This window comes from Trematomus bernacchii, unplaced genomic scaffold, assembly GCF_902827165.1.
Source record: "Trematomus bernacchii unplaced genomic scaffold, fTreBer1.1, whole genome shotgun sequence".
Lineage (NCBI taxonomy): Eukaryota > Metazoa > Chordata > Actinopteri > Perciformes > Nototheniidae > Trematomus > Trematomus bernacchii.
This window is the reverse complement of record NW_022987950.1, coordinates 3,943,799-3,949,845: the sequence shown is the minus strand read 5'-3', so window position 1 is coordinate 3,949,845 and position 6,047 is coordinate 3,943,799. Positions and strand designations below refer to the sequence as shown.

Genomic DNA, 6,047 nt, shown 5'->3' with positions numbered 1-6,047 from the left:
ATGTCACTATGAAGTCTACTATCACACCGGAGACTGTCTACAGTGCTGCCATACTGTCCATTCACCACAGACACTTTACAATCAATTAAGATTGTGTTTGGTGAGATTGGGCGATATCATTTGCCAATCTGCTATTGGAGGAGGAACTCCAGAAAAGTACAAATAAATGCGAGTGCATGTCTAATGAAAATAAATGCATTTAGAATAAATAATAATAATAATAATGCATTTGATCTATATGGCGCTTTTCAGTGTACACTCAAAAAACTAAAACAGTGGCTTTGTAGATATCACAATAATAAAAAGCTATATTACCTTAATAAAATCTCTAAATATCACCAAAGTAATTGTTTGAGTCGGACATACCAAAATAAATGCTTACAAATCCAACAGTTAATTTTGTCTTAAATTATTACTATCATTTAAGTTGATGACACGAAAATAAATGAGTATTTGACTAACAAATTATATTTTTAAGATATCCTTAATATCTTTGGCAAATTTCAGTCAAAATATTTGAGAATTGGCTAATTATACTGATCAGTTTCAGGAACAGCAATTATTACTCATTCCAAATCAATATTCTTCATCTTTAACAACAATTTAAGAAATTGAGTAAATTACACTAAAACGTCATGAGTGGACCCCATTAACAATCGCGCGCAAATGCAGTGTGCTCATGGGAAATCTACTTTTCTATCTGCGCCACATGTGGCAACCGCAACAAGCAAGGAAACACCACGACGAGAACCACCAGGAAAACTCCCTGCAAATCCTGGTAAGTAGCCAGCTAGCAAAAGTTAATGAAATATTGACCCTGACTTTGTGCATATACAACTTTATGGTGTGTAATTATCTAAATACTGTCACACTTGCAGCCATGCTGTCATAGGTCTAGCTAGTTCTCTGTCCGCTTCTACACACGCATGGTGGACACAGTCAACCAGGTGAAGTGAAGCTAACGTTTTACTCAAGTAAAAAGTAGAAACATTAGCACCTGCTTTGTCCGCAGTTGTTGTCTTAAGTACCTAATCAACCAGCTGTCTGTATGTAGCATAGTTAGCTGTTTGTTTTAAGCCCCTTTTACACTGTTATTCAGAAATGCTGTAGTAAAGAAGATCCGCCATTACGTCGACTTTTTAATACTTAACCAGGCAATGCCAGCATAATGCTGCCCCAGTGTGTGATATTAGACAGCATGCCGGCCTGACGTGTAACACAACAGCGCCGGCGAATATGTGTGTCTGCATGTCCCGCCATGCCGGAATAACGGAGCAACAGTCTCGCCTTGAACAGGCTGTGAAGGGGGCTTTGCCGCCACACCCGGTTACTAAGCAACGCTTATCGTTTAGGTATCCCTGATAAGGAGGCAGTCGTATCATTAACTAAAACTAGCTAGATCTGATCGATATGGACATAAACACGAGTGAAGTATAATCGGGAGAGTGATCAGGTTCTGCAAACTGAGACACGCAGCTCTGCATGATCACCTGCAGCTCTGCCGCTGTGAGGGGACCGGTGAGCAGAGCACACGCTTCAAGTTAGACCTAACACATTTAGCAATCTTATCTACCTCTGGAAGTAACCGAACTTATTTATAAATATGTTTATTCTTTACTTTTGGGTCACTCATTCCTGGATTAGCGAGCTGCATGAGACTAAACTGACGGGCTGTCAGGAGAGGGAGAGAGGAAAAGAGAGCACCCTGTTTATTTCTCCCGTGTTATTATCCAAAGTTACTGTACATTTTTGAATAATGTAGTTAATCTACTATTAGTTGTTTGTGTAAATGTATTACTTATATTGTTGATTTTTGTAGAAGCGCCGATAAAAGTATGGATAATACAAAGATAAATGCACCTTGTTTGTGTAAGGTGGCTATTAGTTTATTTGGGTGATTACTGTATCGTGCGAGTGATTTCAGATAACGTCTGCCTACTGCATCCGCGGCCCAGCAGCTGTTACTAGTCTTGCCTATATGCTTATGAAACTGTTTCATCTTTATTATAATAAGGCATTGCATTTTCTTAAGAGGAGTGGCCTACCTGCCCAACTTATGTGTTGTCATATTTATGAGGGAACACTTGATGATGGCTAGCGCAAGTAAAGTTGAATTATTTTGTGAAGCATGTTAAATATTTTCAATATTTGTTTCACAGCACCGACTGCGCTAACGGAGAGAAGTTGAACGAAGATAACAAAACAGAGGAGGTAAATTTCATTATTTTATTAAACACTGAAACAACGTTGCCAACATATTAGTTTGCTTTATACAAGTTTAAGAAATCGGTGAATAAGCTAAATGAGTTGCACCTTGATTTCGACCATGTTTGAGTGCAAAGGCCAGGAAGCACTTGTTAGAAACATAAACAGTGACTATATACAAATATCTAGGACTTGATAATACAAACTGTTACTAATTATTATATACTACTCCTGCAATTGAGGATCCTGGCTCTGAACACTGCAACTGCAATCGTTTTTATTGACTGTTTTCCAAATGTTTGTGCAATTACGGTAGATGTTCCATTAACTATAGTTTGGAGTAGATGTAATTATTAGCATCAATGAGTAAATATAATTGGGTTTCATTTTTAAAGCTCTGTATGATAAAACATATTAGTCCAAAAAGTATGTAGGTAAATGGAAGTAGCATTAAACCAGTCTGTTCCCTCCATGTGATAACACTATTTATCCTCACTTTTTTAGGTTGCAGCTTATGGGATGGCAATGTAAGCTCTGCACATGTGTGGCTTCAGCGAAAGGGTCACTTCTCAAGCACTATCGATTGAAGCACGGTACCTTTGGAATCTGGGAGAAGATGCGAGTGCCTTGATCAAGGACTTTGAGGTTAGTACTATGGCTGAAATGATTCCTCAAGTAACTCGATTACTAAAAATTATCGGGCAGTGGGACAGACATACACGCACTCAGTCAAGCAGACAGACAGCGTGGCACAGAGGTAAGACCGAGGCCGATACAGATGTGCAGTGATCAGTTACAATTATAGTACCCTTATATGTGTAGCCCAGAAGACGTATACTTTTTTTTTTTGAGTTCTTTGAAATAAAAAAACAATAATTATTAGTTTTTGCATTTCAGAAAATGGGTTCTTTAAAACTTAATGCACTAAATGGGTCTAGTTTTGACATATTATTGTATGCAATTTAAACAATAACAATGTGGATTTTTCTTGTTGTTCATTTTGAGAGGCCGGTCTTATTTTCTCTTTTCTATATTTACTATTGCTCTTTTAATAAAGCAAAATAATGTATTATCCGATTAATGAATTCATCGTTAGAATACTCTATAGCTGCAGCCCTAGTTAGTACAATAGTTTTCAGGATTTTTAACAGTGTTAGTTTTGAAGTTTTAAATAATGTAATCATGGATGACTGTGATGACCATGAACATACATAGTGAGTGAGCAGTGAGGAATTGCTCGTTGTGTGTCTTGTAACATGCAGGCTGAAAGTAAGCACTAACCAGTTATCTTTTCAATGTCTGCAGGATGCTGCTGATGCACCTGTCAGTGTACAAGAGGAGTTGGCAGAGGAGGTGATGAAGATGTACCTGCTGCAGAACCAAGATGGGTCAGTCGATGAACCTACTGATGTAGGGATTGTGATTGAGGGCATCCCTGTCCTCAGAAGTCTTAGGGATCTTAGCAGAGCCTGCTGCTATCTGTTGGGACTAACCTATGCCTTGGATCTGAGATACCCCAAGAATCTCAAATATAGTTTTGAGGTATTCCAAAAACTACTGTTGGAGCTGGATCCTGGCAACCTTTCAACCAAGGTTCAGAGACTGAAAAATTGCCTGCATATGTAGTTGCCGACTACTGTTCAGCAAGATGCTAAAAGGTACGAGTTGAGAGTTCCATTGATTGAATTGCATTTTGGACTGGTATTGTTGTAAAGTGTCACTGTTCTTGGTGCATTTCAGTCATATGCAGAGTTCAGTTCAGCCCGTTGCTCCCATAGCTCAATGGAAATGTTCACATGCTCATTGGCAAAAATATACCTGGTTGAAAGTTAAGCTAGATAAAATGCCTAAAAGTTTTATTGCTAAATAATCAAATTTGAGATTTCCATTGATGCTAAGATTTCTCTGCTGCAATTGGTCTTGTTGCATTTTACCCGTGTTTAAAAGGACCGCTTAGTTATATGCAGAGCTCAATTCAGCTCATCGTTTTTATAGCTTGGCCATTGTTACCAGGGCTCTCCCTTCTTAGTCGATTAGTTGACTTTATTTGTGGTTTTGGTCGATGAAGATTTCTTTAGTCAATTAGTAATATTTTAATGTATTTTTTTTCATGGTGAATGACTTATTTGTAAGAAACGTATATCTATGAGTGGCCGTTGGGGACATTATTCAGAAATACCGTTCACATACACATGTGAAGCACTCTCATACACAACTGAAACCAAAATCATTTACAAACATATGTAAAAATCTCTCGTATACACATGTGAAACGCTCTCACACATATGAAACGCTCTCACACATATGAAACAATCTCTTATACACAAATGAAACGCTATCATATACACATGAAATGCGATTTCAGTATGTTGTGTGAGAGGGATTTCAGTTGAAACGGAAGGCATCTCAGTTGATAAAGGAAGTCGATTTCAAAAAAGCGAACACAATATTATGTCCGTTTGCGATTGTTCCATCATGTCTGCTCAGCAGCATGCACAAAGCTTAACTGAGGCAGCAGCGTTGTTAAATAATATCCTGGCCTCAGCGGGGTGCACAGTCTCTCCTAAGGGGAGCTGTAGTGGGCCGTTGCCTGCCGCGGGACGGGAAGAGGGACGATACATGGTGTTGAGGCCAGGATATTATTTAACAACGCTGCTGCCTCAGCTTTGTGCATGCGGCTGAGCAGACATGATGGAACAATCGCAAACGGACATAATATTGTGTTCGCTTTTTTAAAATTTGCGCTTCTTCGCTGTTTTTTTTAAACGACTTCCATTTCAACTGAAATCCCTCTCACACAACATACCGAAATCGCATTTCATGTGTATATGATAGCGTTTAATTTGTGTATAAGAGATTGTTTGTGTGTGAGAGATTTTTACATATGTTTGTAAATTATTTTGGTTTCAGTTGTGTGTGTGTGAGAGTGCTTCACATGTGTATGTGAATGGTATTTCTGAATAATGTCCCTAACGGACCCTCATAGATATCTCTGGTAAACACAAGGATTTAAAGTGGTGTTTTTGTGTGATTCTTTGTGAAGAATATGTTGATTTAATCGATTAGTCATCAAATGTGTACGAGTGTTAGTCGACTAAGAATGTATTTTGTCAAGAACAGCCCCTAATTGTTACAAATGTAATATGCAAACTAAACCAGGTTGAGACTTAATGTGATGTGTTATACTGGTCAAATTTGAACAATAAATATGTAATTAAAATGTCAATGTGTACAATTGCTCTTTTGGTTTTATTAGATGTATTGACCTCAGGTAAAGCACTCCTGGAGTAAAGGGTAAATACAGTTAAAAAAATAAGTAAATGTAACACATATATTTATATAATTAATAGTCCAGTTTTAATTAAATGTAGTTAAAAACATCGAGTAAATTTCACACATTTGTTTTGTTAAATAATAGTCTCCTTTTCAGTTACATCTACCTAGCATTTAAGTGATATCTACTAAAAAGAAATAGTGGTTTTGGCTTAGGGTTACTATTGCATTGACTTAGGATTTTAATTATATTTACTCAATTGTATATGTTATGGTACTAAATGTAGTTATTTAGACCCACTTGATTTTTTTACTTACATTTACTCAATTCATAAGGTAAATTTAAATGATTTCACAGCTTTAAGATTGACTCAATATTTTTAAGTGTAAAAATGTTTCACCAATTAAATTGAGTACATCATCGTTTTAGTTTTTTGAGTGTACTCAAAGACACTTTCCATGCTAAAATGTATAAAAACAACACATTTAGAATCATCACATGTAATGTATGTTGGACTCCACAAGGTGTCAGTGTTGGATCTTGCTCAGAGACTTGACTCAGATAAAAC

The 6,047-nt window shown here is 37.1% G+C and overlaps 1 long non-coding RNA gene across 1 annotated transcript; it reads left to right on the top strand.

The window, feature by feature from the left end:
- Nucleotides 1-302: 302 nt before the first annotated feature.
- LOC117470849 lies at nucleotides 303-4,410 on the top strand. Its single transcript, XR_004554738.1, has 4 exons — nucleotides 303-778; nucleotides 2,160-2,211; nucleotides 2,710-2,850; nucleotides 3,511-4,410. It is a non-coding gene; the product is annotated as an uncharacterized LOC117470849 (long non-coding RNA).
- Nucleotides 4,411-6,047: the final 1,637 nt, after the last annotated feature.